The sequence below is a fragment of the Moschus berezovskii genome, chromosome 19 (genome assembly GCF_049115385.1).
Source record: "Moschus berezovskii isolate FMDL1 chromosome 19, NW_MosBer_1.0, whole genome shotgun sequence".
In the NCBI taxonomy this organism is placed as follows: Eukaryota; Metazoa; Chordata; class Mammalia; order Artiodactyla; family Moschidae; genus Moschus; species Moschus berezovskii.
Window position 1 is genome coordinate 35,596,571 of NC_142478.1, and position 18,172 is coordinate 35,614,742.

Sequence of the window (18,172 nt, forward strand, 5' to 3'; positions counted from 1 at the left end):
TATTTTGTATCTTTTTTGTGCCTATTGTTATGCTCCCTGAAATCTAAAGTACTACGTTGAATAAAATTGGGGGTAGTGAGCACACATATTTCTGACCTTAAAGACAGTGCTTTAAATGTTTTATCAGTTCAAATGAGTGTTGTATTTACTTTAGGTTTTCAGTAATTACCCCTCATAAGTTCAAGAATTTGTCTCTCTTATTTGTGATTTTATATCAACTCTCTGTGATTAATAAATGTTGAGATTTATCCATGCTTTTGGTGAATCTACTGAAATAAGCACATGATTTTGCTTATAAGCACATATGCTGATATGGAAAGCAATAGTAGTAATCAAGGCCTTGGTTAAAAGAAACTGGTTAAGAGAACTTAGCGTGGTTTTGGTGTTAAGGTTGAAAAATATACCATTTCTTTGTTTTTTTTTTTTTTTTCTATGTTTTTCTTAATATTTTGACAGACTCTTCAAAAATATTCTTAGTATTTTGACAGACCCAGACAAACTTTCTGTTTTTTTATTTGTTTTTCCTTTCATGAAAGAATTTTAAATGAATGATTCAATTAATCCTTTCTCAGGTATAAAACATCAGGAGGTCAACATCTTGTTTCAGTTTTTTAAGAATGCATGCCTTGTAAGTTTCCAGATTTCATGTTTTAATTTGTTAACGTGTTTTCTCATTATCTTTTTAAACACTCTATATTAAACTCTGGGCATTATTATTATATTCATTTTCTTCGCTTAGTTTTTTGCTAAGAGAAGCTGACGTGAAATGTTTCCTCAGGTAGTTTATTTTGGAGGTCAGCCCACACAGTAGGGATGAAGAATCAGGGAGACTGATTCAGGGAACACAGATATGTCAAAGTTTGTGTAAATTGTCCAGTCATCATTCTGGATTCTAGGGGCACAATCTGCTAAAACGTCCTTAGAATTGTACAGGAAGTCTGTGCAAAGTAGCTGTCTAAAGGCGGGGCTCCCTATCAGCTATGGTATCCTTTACCCAAGGATTGAATGAGGAGTCCAGAGACAACAGATTATAACCGTAGCTTCACCCACTGTCCCCACTGTTGGCAGTCTTCCTCGCCTTGGGAACAGTTAAACTTTGCAGTATCTAAGAGCTTCCCTGTTGACTCAGCAGTAAAGAACCTTCCTGACATGCAGAAGATGTGCGTTTGATCCCTGGGTCAGAAAGATCCCCTGGAGATGGAAATGACAACCCACTCCAGTATTCTTGCCTGGAGAATCCCATGGACAGGGGAGTTTGGCATGTTACAGTTCATAGGATTGCAAGAGTCAGACACAAGTTAGCCCTATCTTTCTTTTAGCCTGTTCTAAAGGTGATGTGTTATGTGCATTTGGTTAAGTCTCCAGAACCCCTCAATGAGATAGGTCCCTTGATTACTCCCATTTTATGAAAAGAAGACTGAAGCTTGGAGAAATGATTTGCCCAAGAATGCTCAGCTGGGTTTCCACAGTTTCCACCTTACGGTAGGTACCAGGAATGTGCATTTCCTCCCTTTTCCACTGAGATCACAGTGTATGCCTGTGCGATTTGAGCTCCACATAAAAGTGGATGACAGAGCAAGGTGTGGAATGAAATCCATCCCTGCCACAAGCCTGCCATTGCTTTCACTGCTGCTCCTAGTCCCTGTGGCGCTAGCGGTAAAGAACCTGCCTGCCATTGCAGGAGATGCAAGAGACATGGGTTCAATCCCTAAGATCCCTGGGAGAAGGGAATGGCAACCCACCCCAGTATTCTTGTCTGGAGAATCCCACGGAAAGAGGAGCCTGGCAGGCTACAGTCCCTGGGGACATGACTGAGCGACCAGCATCAGCACAGCTCTCCTTAGAGGCAAATTCCTAAGTCTTCTTTGTGACTTAAGGCCTGGAGTACTCTAGTTTACAATCCTCAGACCTCTTATCTCTAAACTTCCAATTTCCGGATCCTTTCTCAGCATTTTTAGGGGAAGGAGGTCAAGAGGAAAAGGCAGGCTCCCTTCCCCACGCGTTCCTCCCTCCCAGGGAGAGCTCGACGCCTTTGTGGCGGTTGTTCAGTCGCTCAGTTTTGTCCGACTCCTTGCGACCCCACGGACTGCAGCAGGCCAGGGTTCCCTGTGCTTCACCATCTCTTGAAGCTTGCTCAAGCTCATGTCCATTCAGTCAGTGATCCGGTTCCGTCACTTCATTGGAAACAGATGGGGAAACAGTGGAAACAGTGGGTGACTTTGTTTTTGGGGGGCTCCAAAATCACTGCAGATGGTGATTGCAGCCATGACATTAAAAGACGCTTACTTATGACCAACCTCAGTTCAGTTCAGTTCAGTCACTCAGTCGTGTCCGACTCTTTGCGACCCCATGAATCACAGCATGCCAGGCCTCCCTGTCCATCACCAACTCCCGGAGTTCACTCAAACTCATGTCCATCGAGTCGGTGATGCCATCCAGCCATCTCATTCTCTGTCGTCCCTTTCTCCTCCCGCCCCCAACCTTTCCCAGCATCAGAGTCCTTACCAGTGAGTCAACTCGTCGCATGAGGTGGTCAAAGTATTGCAGTTTCAGCTTTAGCATCAGTCCTTCCAATGAACACCCAGGATTTACTTCCTTTAGAATGGACTGGTTGGATCTCCTTGCAGTTCAAGGGACTCTCAAGAGTCTTCTCCAGCACCACAGTTCAAAAGCATCAATTCTTCGGTGATCAGCTTTCTTCACAGTGCAACTCTCACATCCATACATGACCACGGGAAAAACCATAGCCCTGACTAGATGGACCTTTGTTGGCAAAATAATGTCTCTACTTTTTAATATGCTATCTAGGTTTGTCATAACTTTCCTTCCAAGGAGTAAGTGTCTTTTAATTTCATGGCGGCAATCAGCATCCGCAGTGATTTTGGAGCCCCCCCAAAATAAAATCTGACACTGTTTCCACTGTTTCTCCATCTATTTCCCATGAAGTGATGGGACCAGATGTCATGATCTTTGTTTTCTGAATGTTGAGCTTCAAGCCAACCTTTTCACTCTCCTCTTTCACTTTCAATAAGAGGATTTTTGGTTCCTCTTCACTTTCTGGGCTGGAAGAAGCACAAACTGGAATCAAAATTGCCAGGAGAAATATCAATAACCTCAGATATGCAGATGACACCACCCTTATGGCAGAAAATGACCAACCTAGATAGAATATTAAAAAGCAGAGACATTACTTTACCAACAAAGGTCAGTCTAGTCAAGGCTATGGTTTTTCCCGTGGTCATGTATGGATGTGAGAGTTGGACTGTGAAGAAAGTTGATCGCCAAAGAATTGATGCTTTTGAACTGTGGTGTTGGAGAAGACTCTTGAGAGTCCTTTGGACTCCAAGGAGGTCCAACTAGTCCATCCTAAAGGAGATCAGTCCTGGGTGTTCATTGGAAGGACTGATGCTAAAGCTGAAACTCCAATACTTTGGTCACCTCATGTGAAGAGTTGACTCATTGGAAAAGACCCTGATGCTGGGAGGGACTGGGGGCAGGAGGAGAAGGGGATGACAGAGGATGAGATGGCTGGATGGCATCACTGACTTGATGGACATGAGTTCGAGTAGACTCTGGGAGTTGGTGATGGACAGGGAGGCCTGGCGTGCTGTGATTCATGGGGTCGCAAAGAGTCGGACATGACTGAGCAACTGAACTCAACTGAACTAAAAGGTGATGTCCAAAATTAGAGAGTCACTCTCAAGATGATGCTGAAGCTCGAAGATCAAGAAACTAAATCTGAGCAACCACCTCCTTTTGTAAATAAGGTTTTATTGCAGCACAGATACTGCAATTATGTTATGTGTCATCTCTGGCTGTTTTCCCACTGTAACTGCAGAATTAAGTGGAACATAGATCCTAGGGCACATGAAGCCTGAAGTACTCACTATACAGAAAATGTTTTGTCCATCCCTGTTGTAACTGGATTTTCAGTGGGCCATTAACAGCATTCTAATTGGTATTTGGTCATACACCCACTGATGTACCTATTTTACTATGTAACACATTCTTCCACTGAGGGGATGTTTTGAGTTATTGATCAGGGGTCAATAAATCAAGGGTCAGTTGCTCAGTCATGTTGGACTCTTCGTGACCCCATGGACTGTAGCCTACCAGGCTCTTCTAGTCCAGGCAAGAATACTGGAGTGGGTTACCATTTCCTTCTTCAGGGGATCTTCCTGACCCAGTGATTGAACCCAGGTCTCCTGTACTACAGTCAGAGTCTTTACTGTTTGAACTCCCAGGGAAACTTTTCCTAAACTTTGGGTGATAATGCTGGTAGAAGCAGTATAAGCAAGAGAATAAAATGTATATCTGGAGTTCACACTGCTGCTCCCTTCAGGACAGAAGCAAGTCCCATTCACATGACTTGTTGCCAAAGAATTACTTGGTCTTCTTGTGAAGTGTTTCCACATTAAGAGCTCAACATCAAATTTTGCTGCTAGCATGTTAGTGATTCTGAAGTGGCAATAGGTAGATTGGTCTTACTGATAGAGAAACCATGTGGCTGGCCCATGCTTATCCTCCACCTCTATGGTCACTCTTTTCAGAGGCCTATTATGCAAACTCTCAGGTGCTCAGGATCAGAGACTTGCTGCCACCAGCATATGTTACGTTTCCACCTATTTTGTTAAATGTCTTCTCTGCACTGGCTGCTTTCTGGTGGCACTCACTTGACACACTTTATATTCACTTACATGGATCTATCTACACATCTTTCCTCAGTATTCTTCCTTTTGTACACAATCAGTAATTCATTTTGCCAGTGTCCAGGAATCCAAGTGCATTGATACAAGCTAATGATTAAGAGGACTTTTTGAGACTCTGTATACAGAGAAGATTATTCCTCTACACTGTCCTTGTCAAATTGTAATCCACCTACTAGCAACATCAGGAGAGAGCATCTTAGAAATTCAGAATCACACTCCCCATACCAATTCTACTCCATCAGAATCTGCATTTTAACACAATCTTAAATTGGTTCTTACATGAACATTGAAATTTAAGAAAGAATGAAATAATCTATCTTCTATACTATAATGTGATTTTGTTATAAGTTAATAACAATATTGCCAAATTTAGACTGACATTGAAGAAAGTAGAGAAAACCACTAGACCATTCAGGTATGACCTAAATCAAATCTGTTATGACTATATAGTGGAAGTGAGAAATAGATTTAAGGGACTAGATCTGATAGACAGAGTGCCTGATGAACTATGGATGGAGGTTCGTGACATTGTACAGGAGACAGGACTCAAGACCATCCCCAAGAAAAAGAAATGCAAAAAAGCAAAATGGCTGCCTGAGGAGGCCTTAAAAATAGCTGTGAAAAGAAGGGAAGTGAAATGCAAAGGAGAAAAGAAAGATATACCCATTTGAATGCAGAGTTCCAAAGAATAGCAAGGAGAGATAAGAAAGCCTTCCTCAGCGATCAGTGCAAAGAAATAGAAGAAAACAATAGAATAGGAAAGACTAGAGATCTCTTTAAGAAAATTAGAAATATCAAGGGAACATTTAATGCAAAGATGGGCTTGATAAAGGAAAGAAATGGTATGGACCTAACAGAAGCAGAAGATATTAAGAAGAGGTGGCAGAATACACAGAAGCACTGTAAAAAAAAAATCTTCATGACCAAGATAATCACGATAGTGTGATCACTCCCCTAGAGCCAGACATCCTGGAATGCAAAGTCAAGTGGGCCTTAGGAAGCATCACTACGAACAAAGATAGTGAAGGTGATGGAATTCCAGTTGAGCTATTTAAAATCCTGAAAGATGACACTGTGAAAGTGTTGCACTCAATATGCCAGCAAATTTGGAAAACTCAACAGTGGCCACAGGACTGAAAAAGGTCAGTTTTCATTCCAATCCCAAAGAAAGGCAATGCCAAAGAATGCTCAAACTACCGCACAACTGCACTCATCTCACATGCTAGTAGAGTAATACTTAAAATTCTCCAAGCCAGGCTTCAGCAATACGTGAACTATGAACTTCCAGATGTTCAAGCTGGTTTTAAAAAAGGCAGAGGAAACAGAGATCAAATTGCCAACATTTGCCAGATCATGGAAAAAGCAAAAGAATTTCAGAAAAATATCTATTTCTGCTTCATTGACGATGCCAAATCCTTTGACTGTGTGGATCACAATAAACTGGAAAATTCTGAAAGAGTAGGGAATCCCAGACCATCACACCTGCCTCTTGAGAAAGCTGTATGTAGGTCAGGAAGCAACAATTAGAACTTGACATGGAACAACAGAGTGGTTCCCAATAGGAAAAGGAGTATCTCAAGGCTGTATATTGTCACCTGCTTATTTAACTTATATGCAGAGTACATCATGAGGAACGCAGGGCTGGAAGAAGCACAAGCTGGAATCAAGATTGCTGGGAGAAATATCAATAACCTCAGATATGCAGATGACACCACCCTTATGGCAGAAAGCAAAGAACTAAAGAGCCTCTTGATGAATGGGAAAGAGGAGAGTGGAAAAAGTTAACTTAAAGCTCAACATTCAGAAAACTAAGATCATGGCATCCAGTCCCATAACTTCATGACAAATAGATGGGGAAACAGTGGCTGACTTTATTTTGGGGGGCTCCAAAACCACCATAGATGGTGACTACAGCCATGAAATTAAATGACGCTTTTTCCTTGGAAGGAAAGTTATGACCAACCTAGATAGCATATTAAAAAGCAGAGACATTACTTTGCCAACCAAGGTCCGCCTAGTCAAGGCTATGGTTTTTCCAGTGGTCATGGATGGATATGAGAGTTGGACTGTGAAGAAAGCTGATCACCGAAGAATTGATGCTCTTGAACTGTGGTGCTGGAGAAGACTCTTGAGAGTCCCTTGGACTGCAAGGAGATCCAACCAGTCCATTCTAGAGGAGATCAATCCTGGATGTTCATTGGAAGGACTGATGCTAAAGCTGAAACTCCAATACTTTGGCCACCTCATGCGACAAGTTGACTCACTGGAAAAGAGTCTGATGCTAGGAAGGATTGGGGGTGGGAGGAGACGGGGACGACAGAGAATGAGATGTCTGGATGGCATCACCGACTCTGTGGACATGAGTTTGAGTGAACTCCGGGAGTTGGTGATGGACAGGGAGGCCTGGCGTGCTGTGATTCTTGGGGTCACAAAGAGCTGGACACAACTGAGCGACTGAACTGAACTGAAAACAGCATATTAAAAAGCAGAGACATTACTTTGCCAACAAAGGTCCGTCTAGTCAAGGCTATGGTTTTTCCAGTGGTCATGCATGGATGTGAGTGTTGGACTGTGAAGAAAGCTAAGCACTGAAGAATTGATGCTTTTGAACTGTGGTGTTGGAGAAGACTCTTGAGAGTCCCTTGGACTGCAAGGAGATCCAACCAGTCCATCCTAAATGATATCAGTCCTGGGTGTTCATTGGAAGGACTGATGTTGAAGCTGAAACTCCAATACTTTGGCCACGTGATGAGAAGAACTGACTCATTTGAAAAGACCCTGATGCTGGGAAAGTTTGAAGGCAGGAGGAGAAGGGGAAGACAGAGGATGAGTCGGTTGGATGGAATCACCGACTTGATGGACATGGGTTTGGGTGAACTCCAGGAGTTGGTGATGGACAGGGAGACCTGGCATGCTGCAGTTTATGGGGTTACAAGCAGTAGGACATGACTGAGTGACTGAACTGAATAACAATAGCACTCTGATTCTGGACTTTTTAATTTCTCCTTGAGGCTTTCTCAAATACTTTGAGTGTTTAATTTGATATACTCAAATTTTGAATTATAATTAACTTATTTTTTAAAACATATCACTTCTATAATGACCTTTTCTCCTAATAAGTTTGTTGTCAAATTCTGCGCTTCTATGTTAACAGAATTCTTTTCAACTTTCTTTTTGTAAATATTTTCTCATATTTTTGAAAGCATTTATTTTTAGCATTTCTATGTCTTTAACTTATTCTTCCCATATTTTAAATGTGTGCCACTCATAAGTAGCATATATCTGACTTTTTTGTAGAATGGTATATAGATGCTTGAAAGATAAAGCTAACCAAATTCAAACAGTATATTTAATCAATTTAAATGTATTGTGATTCTCAATATATTCTTGTATATTTCTGATATATTTTTATTTTCCCAATTTTCTAAGGTTTTCCTACTTATTTTTTGCCTTCGTTTGTTATGATGCTTTATTTTGAAGTTCACGTTGTCCTACTAATTCGTAAACTATGTATTCTGTGTGTATTGCCAAGCACATCTTACAAAGTCTACCACTGAATTTAATGCTCATATATACTCTCTTCACACATAACATTTCTTAGAATACTTCAACCATAAATCCCAGCTGAAAATGATATGTTTGTTCTGATTTTCATTCATCCTGTATTATTTTAACCTCATGGCTTGTTCATTAGTGTATAATTTTTATTCAAATGAGGTTTGTTACATTATTCTTTATCTGTGTCTTTTTTCACCATTTCTGACTATAGATATTCCTCCTGGTATCATTTTTCTTAATTTATAGATTTGTTTATTGAGGTTAGATTAATTATAAACTCTCTATTTAGTTTATATTAAAAAGTTTTTAATTTGCAATTTCTATTGAAAAATTATTTTTCTAGGATACAAACACCCAGGCAGATACATTCCCAGAGAATTTGAAAGTCTTGTGTTTCACTGTGACTGGTGAGAAACTTTCCAGAAACATTTATTTTATTTATTTTAGGTGATGTGCCCTGGTTTTGTCCAGGATCTTCATGTCTTTGCCTTTCACATTTTGTAGTTTCATTATGATGAACTTAGATGTGGATTTCTTTTGGAGTATTATTCTTGAGATATATTATTCCATTACCTTACGTCTGGGACAAATTTTTTGTCTTTAATTTTGGAAATTTCTCAGCCATTATTTTTGCTAATATTGTCTATTTGTTTTGTTCTCTCTTTCCTTCTATAAATCCCACTACAGTTATGTGGGTTAAAGAAGCCTATTTCCATTACTCATAACACTTCTGATACCAAATGCTTGTTTACTTTTTCCCATAACAACCAACTCTCTAATCCTTTGAAGATACCAACTGGGTGTCCAAAAGTTTAATTCAGTTTTGATATGAACCAACTGGAGTTAGCACAGACCCCGCAGATGAAGGACTGATTCCCATAAGACCATGCCCCTCTTCATATGCCAGTTCCTAGTATATGGGTCCCTAGAGTAGTTACCGGAGAAGGCAATGGCAAGTCACTCCAGTACTATTGCCTAGAAAATCCCATGGATGGAGGAGCCTGGTAGGCTGTAGTCCGTGGGGTTGCTAAGGGTCGGACACGACTGAGCAACTTCACTTTCACTTTCACACATTGTAGAAGGAAATGGCAACCCACTGAAGTGTTCTTGCCTGGAGAATCCCAGGGACGGGGGAGCCTGGTGGGCTTCCGTCTATGGGGTCACACAGAGTCAGACACGACTGAAGTGACTTAGCAGCAGCAGCAGCAGAGTAGTTACACGTGTGCATGTGTGCATACTGTCACTCAGTAGTGTTTGACTCTTTGCGTCCCTACGGACTGCAGCCTGCCAGGTTCCTCTTTCCATGGAATTTTCCAGGCAAGAATACTGGAGTAGCATTGCCATTTACTCCTACAGGGGATCTTCCCAACCTCCCAACCCTGGGATCAACCCACATCTCCAGCATCTCCTGCATTGGCAGGTGGATTCTTTACCACTGAGCTACCTGGGAAGTCCAGAGTACTAACACTTCTGTCCAACTTTGCTACAAAGTTGGGTATTCCCACAACTCCTCCAGTTTAATAATTTACTAGAATGGCTCACAAAATTCAGGGAAACATTTATTTACACTTACTGGGTTCAGTTCAGTTCAGTCGCTCAGTCGTGTCCGACTCTCCGCGACCCCATGAATCACAGCACGCCAGGCCTCCCTGTCCATCACCAACTCCCGCAGTTCACTCAAACTCATGTCCACAGAGTTGGTGATGCCATCCAGCCATCTCATTCTCTGTCGTCCCCTTCTCCTCCCGCCCCCAACCCTTTCCAGCATCAGAGTCTTTTCCAGTGAGTCAACTCGTCTCATGAGGTGGCCAAAGTATTGGAGTTTCACCTTTAGCATCAGTCCTTCCAATGAACACTGAGGATTGATCTCCTTTAGAATGGACTGATTGGATCTCCTTGCAGTCCAAGGGACTCTCAAGAGTCTTCTCCAACACCACAGTTCAAAAGCATCAATTCTTCGGCAATCTGGGTTATTATCAAGAATATTCTAAAGGACACGGATGAATAGCCAGGTGAAGAGGTACATAGAGTGAGATCTGGAAGCCTCTCAAATGCAGGAACTTCTAACCACTGGAGGTGAGGTGCACCATCCTTCCAGCGTGTGGATGTGTTCACCAATCCAAAGGCTCTCCAGAGCTTATTGTTGAGGGTTTTGTGGAGGTTTCATCATGAAGGCAAGATTGGCTAAATCATTGGTATTGGTGATTAACTGAGTCTCTAGCCTCTCTTCCCAACCTGGAGGTTGGGGGTGGGGCTGAAATCTCTAATCACATAGTTAGTCCTCAATCCTGAAGCTATCTGCAGTCCCCAGCAACAAGTCATTGAATTTGCACAGAATTAGAGGTTCTTCACTGGATGATTTCAAGGGTCTTACAAGCTCTTGTGTCAGTAACTGGCAACTAAGACTAAATATTATAACAACTGATGTTCCTGCCACCCTATCTCTCAGGAGATTATGAAGGTTTTAGGATGGAAAAGAAATGCAAAAAGGCAAAATGGCTGTCTGAGGAGGCCTTACAAATAGCTGTGAAAAGAAGAGAAGCGAAGAGCAAAGGAGAAAAGGAAAGATATAAGCATCTGAATGCAGAGTTCCAAAGAATAGCAAGGAGAGATAAGAAAGCCTTCCTCAGTGATCAATGCAAAGAAATAGAGGAAAACAACAGAATAGGAAAAACAAGAGGTCTTTTCAAAAAAATTAGAGATATCAATGGAACATTTCATGCAAAGATGGGCCCAATAAAGGACAGAAATGGTATGGACCTAACAGAAGCAGAAGATATTAAGAAGAGGTGGCAGGAATACACAGAAGAACTGTACAAAAAAGATCTTCATGACAAAGATAATCACGATGGCGTGATCACTCACCTGGAGCCAGACATCTTGGAATGTGAAGTCAGGTGGGCCTTAAAGAACATCACTACGAACAAAGCTAGTGGAGATGATGGAATTCCAATTGAGCTATTTCAAATCTTGAAAGATGATGCTGTGAAAGTGCTGCACTCAATATGCCAGAAAATTTGGAAAACTCAGTAGTGGCCACAGGACTGGAAAAGGTCAGTCTTCATTCCAATCCCAAGGAAAGGCAATGCCAAAAAATGCTCAAACTACTGCACAATTGCACTCATCTCACACGCTAGTAAAGTCATGCTCAAAATTCTCCAAGCCAGGCTTCAGCAATATGTGAACCGTGAACTCCCGGATGTTCAAGCAGGTTTTAGAAAAGGCAGAGGCACCAGAGATCAAATTGCCAACATCTGCTGGATCATGAAGAAAGCAAGAGAGTTCCAGAAAAACATCTACTTCTGCTTCATTGACTATGCCAAAGCCTTTGACTGTGTGGATCACAATAAACTGGAAACGTCTGAAAGAGATGGGAATACCAGACCTCCTGACCTGCCTCTTGAGAAACCTGTATGCAGGTCAGGAAGCAACAGTTAGAACTGGACATGAAACAACAGACTGGTTCCAAATAGGAAAAGGAGTGTGTCAAGGTTGTATATTGTCACCTTGCTTATTTAACTTATATGCAGAGTACATCATGCGGAACACTGGGCTGGAAGAAGCACAGGCTGGAATCAAGATTGCCGGGAGAAATATCAATCACCTCAGATATGCAGATGACACCACCCTTATGGAAGAAAGTGAAGAGGAACTAAAAAGCCTCTTGATGAAAGTGAAAGAGGAGAGTGAAAAGGTTGGCTTGAAGCTCAACATTCAGAAAACAAAGATCATGGCATCTGGTCCCATCACTTCATGGCAAATAGATGGGGAAACAGTGGAAACAGTGTCAGACTTTATTTTTCTGGGCTCTAAAATCACTGCAGATGCTGATTGCAGCCAGGAAATTAAAAGACGCTTACTCCTTGGAAGGAAAGTTATGACCAACCTGGATAGCATATTAAAAAGCAGAGACATTACTTTGCCAACCGAGGTCCATCTAGTAAAGGCTATGGTTTTTCCAGTGGTCATGTATGGATACGAGAGTTGGACTGTGAAGAAAGCTGAGTGCCAAAGAATTGATGCTTTTGAACTGTGGTGCTGGAGAAGACTCTTGAGAGTCCCTTGGACTGCAAGGAGATCCAACCAGTCCATTCTAAAGGAGATCAATCCTGGGTGTTCATTGGATGGACTGATGCTAAAGCTGAAGCTCCAATACTTTGGCCACCTCATGCGACGAGAAGACTCACTGGAAAAGAGTCTGATGCCAGGAGGGATTGGGGGTGGGAGGAGACGGGGACAACAGAGAATGAGATGGCTGGATGGCATCACCGACTCGATGGACATGAGTTAGAGTTAACTCCGGGAGTTGGTGATGGACAGGGAGGCCTGGCGTGCTGTGATTTATGGGGTCGCAAAGAGTCGGACACAACTGAGCGGCTGAACTGAACTGAACTGAACTGTGCCAGGAACCAGCAAACAAGATCAAATATACAGTTCTTATTACATCACAGTATCTCAGTAGACCTTGTCATTCCATATTCCATGTCTCAACATCTCTTTTACATTTTTTGTTTCTTTAGCTTTCCGTGGTGAATACTGGGGAATTCCCTCAACTTTGATTTCCAAGCTATTGATGCTCTTCAGTTGTATATCACTTGTCCTTTTTCCTATTTGCAAGATTTTTTTTTAACCTGGAAATTCTTTTTGACTCATTTTCCATTGATACTGGTCATTTTGGCAATCCCTCTACCATGCTTATTGACTTCATTTTTTATATCTTTAAATTGCTTCATACAGATCTACTTTATATTTTGTATCTCATAATTTCTTTTTCTCTTAAGAATGGTTTAAATAAATTTCTCTTTCTATCGATTTTTCTCCCATGGTAGTCTATTGTATGCATATATATATATATATATGTATACATATATTTAATTGGACTAAATTTTAACCATTGAAGACTTAACATGGGGCAATCCCAAGTGGCCACAGGTGAGAACACTTTACTCAGGCTAATCTGAGGTTTGTTTCTTCCTAGCTTCAAGGAAGCTGCACACGTGGGAATTCTCCAGTGGTATTTCTTGGTTTGAGTTTCCCCAAAAAGTGGTGGTGTGTGGGAGGATAACATAGAGTTCCTGGTCTATCCAGAAGCAGATCTGCGGGGACAAAATTTGGAACATGGTGATAAATGATGATGATACTGATGAAAATGATGGTGATGATGATGATGAAATGACAAAGTGTTCTACTCAGAGCATAACAGAGAAAATGGGGCTTCTCTTGCTCTCATTTTGGCAATAGATATAGTCTGCTCCCCTTTTATTGAAGGCATAATATTTTTACCCATCCTAGCTTTATTGTTTGTTACTGATCAACTTCTCTTTACCCCTCCATAATCCACTGTATTGAATCCTGGAATCTAAGTATAAATGTGGTCATTGTTGTTTAGTCGCTAAGTCGTGTCTGACTCTTTTGTGACCCCGTGAACTGTAGCCTGCCAGACTCCTCTATCCATAGGGTTTCCAGGCAAGAAAACTGGAGTGGGTTGCCATTTCCTTCTCAAGGGGACCTTCCCAACCCAAGGATTGATCTTGGGTCTCAAATGTCTTTCACTATTTTTATGCTCATCAAATGTTAAGTTTGGCTGTTTTCATGGGCTTAATTGTGTGTCACTTGCACCATCTTAGTTCTTCATTTTCCTTGTCATTTCATATTCATTACATTTTCATAACAATAAACTATCACTTTATGTGTAAAAAGAAAAAAATGTATTTCGATGGTCTACTACATTATTCCATGAAAACAATTAAAAAGAGAAACATTTCAAAGCAATAGAAAAGATTAACTCTAGTTTCTGAAAGGCAACTGCTTATAAAAAATAAGATTTAAAAATCTTCTGATACTAAAGAGAGACATTCTTACTACATTGTTTGGGATATTACTAGCTTTCTTTAAAAGGAATCATTTCATTATCAATTATTAACAAATTTTATGACACAAATCTTTTTGAGAATAGTGTGAGAAAATTTCAAATATAAAATTTTAAGAAATCGTATTTGTCTTCAATAAGAAAATTTTCCTCTTTGTAAAATACCCCTCTGTTTTGTTCTTTCAGGAATATGCATTTCTGTACCTTCAGAGGGTTAGTGAATGAGTCCTTCCTTTCAAGGTAATTTTATCAAGAGCCACAATGTATATGAACATAACTTCATAGAATCTCCTCTGTTACCTTAAAACTAGTCTTAAAAACTGAAGGCTTCTCATATTAATTTAGTTGCATACAGTTGGCCTTTGAACCATACAGGTTTGAACTGCTGGGCTCCACTTATACACTAATTTTTTTTCCACAATAAATACTGCAGTACTATGTAATCCACCATCATGGTTGACTACAAAGACGTGAAATCCTGTTATGAAGGAACCATGAATATGGAGATCCAACTGTAAGATACTTGGAATTTCCACAACGCAGAGAAATGGCATCTCTGTCTTATATAGCTGTCTTGTTTTAGCATCAATTGTAGTATGATACTAGCAATAGTGAGGTAGTTTTAGAATTGGTTTCTTCTGCTGTTCCTGGTAATCAATCCACTCCAATTATCCTATGAGGAGCATCACTGAAAGGATATTCTTTGATCAATCACTCAGACACTAGAGAGTGAATTATGATATTTAAGGAATAACTTGTCTCTGTAAAAGATTTGTTTGTTTCACATTCTTAGAAGCAAGTCTCTTTAAGTGTTCAATTTCTATGAACCTCCTTGGAAAGACTTAATAGATTTTTATCATTTCCTTAAAATCAATCTATGTAAACTTGGATTAAAATGTGTAGTGGATTTTCTTTTCTTCCTCCTTTATTCTCTTGATTTTTGAAACCACTGGGAAAAAATAGAAAACTAAAATGTAATCTCTTCTGCAGTTTTTGTGTTGACACTGAAAATTTGGCCAGAAATGATTCTGCTTTAAACATTCAAGAGTGTGTGTCTGTTTTCAATATGAACTGAAACGTTAGGGAAAACATTTTAGACTTACACAGCCTTAAATGGTGCTGCCTGCCAGCAACTCCAAGCAGCTGCAGAACCCACTAATGAAAACTGGAACTGCTCTTTACAGAGACAGCTATGAAGTATCTTTACAAATAGAAAAGAGAGGCGAACATAATTAACAAACTATACAGTGAAATAATTGCAAAGTTTTGTGACTTTCATTTTTTTCCATCTACACGGATGGAGAGAAAGTGAGTTAATTTTGCATCCTTCAAAATGATGTGTGGCAGAGATGAGTCACTTCTCCCTCATGTCACTCACACTCAAACCTATTCCAGTTTAGAGCTGGCAAGAGGTTGAAGGAGATTTTAAAGTCAGGGTAGCCAAAGCTGAGAAAGCAGTTGTTTTCATGGGATTACACAAAATTGATCAGAGTGGGACATCACATTACATTGCAATACATTGCAGTGCTACACATTTGAAAAGGCTTTTAGGTGAACATTTATTTGCTCTGCTACCCTTGAATATATAACTCAAATTCTTTAACTAGAAAAACGTATTAACAAAGGACAATAATAAAAATTTATCTTTTAAAGGAATTGTGTATATTCATCAGAGTGGAGGCTGCAGGACAAGGGTAAGATTGAACATAATAAAAATACGAGGGTGATGATGATCCACATTTCTTCCAGTTAGCACATTTCCACAGTAACCTAGTGGAGCATCTGTCCTACTTGATTGTTGAAGGCTAACAAACAACTGTCTAGTCAAGGCTGTGGTTTTTCCAGTGGTCATGTACGGATGTGAGAGTTGGACTGTGAAGAAAGCTCATCGCCGAAGAATTGATGCTTTTGAACTGTAGTGTTGGAGAAGACTCTTGACAGTCCCTTGGACTGCAAGGAGATCCAACCAGACCATTCTAAAGGATATCAGTCCTGGGTGTTCACTGGAAGGATTGATGCTAAAGCTGAAACTCCAATACTTTGACTACCTCATGCGAAGAGCTGACTCACTGGAAAAGACTCTGATGCTGGGAGGGATTGGGGGCAGGAGGAGAAGGGGATGACAGAGGATGAGATGGCTGGATGGCATCACCGACTCAATGGACACGGGTTTGGGTGAACTCCGGGAGTTGGTGATGGACAGGGAAGCCTGGCATGCTGCGATTCATGAGGTTGCAAAGAGTCAGACACAACTGAGCAACTGAACTGAACTGAACAAACAATAAATCCTTGGGCGTTTTCACAATAAGACTGACAAGGAAAACTTAGGAAATGAGGTAGCAGAGTTTGGGTCTATCTGTAACATCAACTTCGAACTTTTAATTCTAGAAAATAAATTATGTTGAGCTTTCTTAAAATAAATTAATTCATATTTTTATATCTTCTTTCTTTGGAGAAATTTACTTTCTCAAATCAGATAAAAAGGTGTAGTTATATTTGTTATCTGTGTGTATATGTTTGGAATAATCTATAACTACTTGTATCTCTGTTTCGAAAGGATTCTCTGTTAGAACATTGACATGGCTCTGGATCTAAGTGTGTTTCTGGAAAAGGATTGGTTATAAGATATCTTTCTAAAACCAAGAACCCACAAAAGGCATTTCTTTGCTATTAAATAACAATTTAAAAAGTAGATAATCCTTAAGAGCGACAGTTTGGGGCTTTCCTGACATGAAATACTTTGAAAATAGAAATATAGTATTCTGTTAATTTTTTGGCTGCATATTTTAAAATCTCCTTCCAAGGAGAAGTTATTTATACATATTTTTTTCTTACCATAGAAACAGTACCTTTAGCAACTTTTTATAGATTCTATTGCTATTCTTTTAAATAAAAATAAAGTTGCAGTTGTAATACTTACCTGAAAGCTTTTGTGTCCTTCATTCTTCCTAAATAGGTCATCCAAAGCAACCTCAGCTTCCTAGGGAGGAGGCCTTCATTTCCTTCCTGACCCCTCAGGCCATAGTTATGTGCCTTTCTTTGCACATGAAGTACTACAACTTGTACCAAATTAGCAAGACTATACCCTTCCCTGGTGGCTCAGACAGTAAAGCATCTGCCTACAATACAGGAGACCTGGGTTTGATCCCTGAGTCAGGAAGATCCCCTGGAGAAGGAAATGGCAACCCACTCCAGTACTCTTGCCTTGAAAATTCCATGGACAGAAGAGCCTTGTAGGCTACAGTCCATGGGTTCGCAAAGAGTTGGACACGACTGAGCGACTTCACTTCATTAATATTTCAGTTCAGTTCAGTTGCTCAGTCGTGTCCGACTCTTTGTGACCCCATGAATCACAGCACGCCAGGCCTCCCTGTCCATAACCAACTCCTGGAGTTCACTCAAACTCGTGTCCATCGAGTCGGTGATGCCATCCAGCCATCTCATTCTCTGTCGTCCCCATTTCCTCCCACCCCCAATCCCTCCTAGCATCAGACTCTTTTCCAATGAGTCAACTCGTCGCATGAGGTGGCCAAAGTATTGGAGTTTCAGTTATTGGAATTTTTTAAAAATAAATTTAACAGTGGCAAGAACTATTTGTGTTGTGGGGAGAGAGGTAATCAGTTGAATTTTAGACATTTTCAGTTCAGTTCAGTTGCTCAGTCTTGTCCGACTCTTTGCAACCATATGAATCGTAGCACACCAGGCCTCCCTGTCCATCACCAACTCCCAGAGTTTACCCAAACTCATGTGCATCGAGTCGGGGATGCCATCCAAACATCTCATCCTCTGTCGTCACCTTCTCCTCCTGCCCCCAATCCCTCCCAGCATCAGAGTCTTTTCCAATGAGTCAGCTCTTCTCATGATATGGCCAGAGTATTGGAGCTTCAGCTTTAGCATCAGTCCTTCCAATGAACACCCAGGATTGATCTCCTTTAGAATGGACTGGTTGGATCTCCTTGCAGTCCAAGGGACTCTCAAGAGTCTTCTCCAACACCACAGTTCAAAAGCATCAATTCTTCGGCGATCAGCTTTCTTC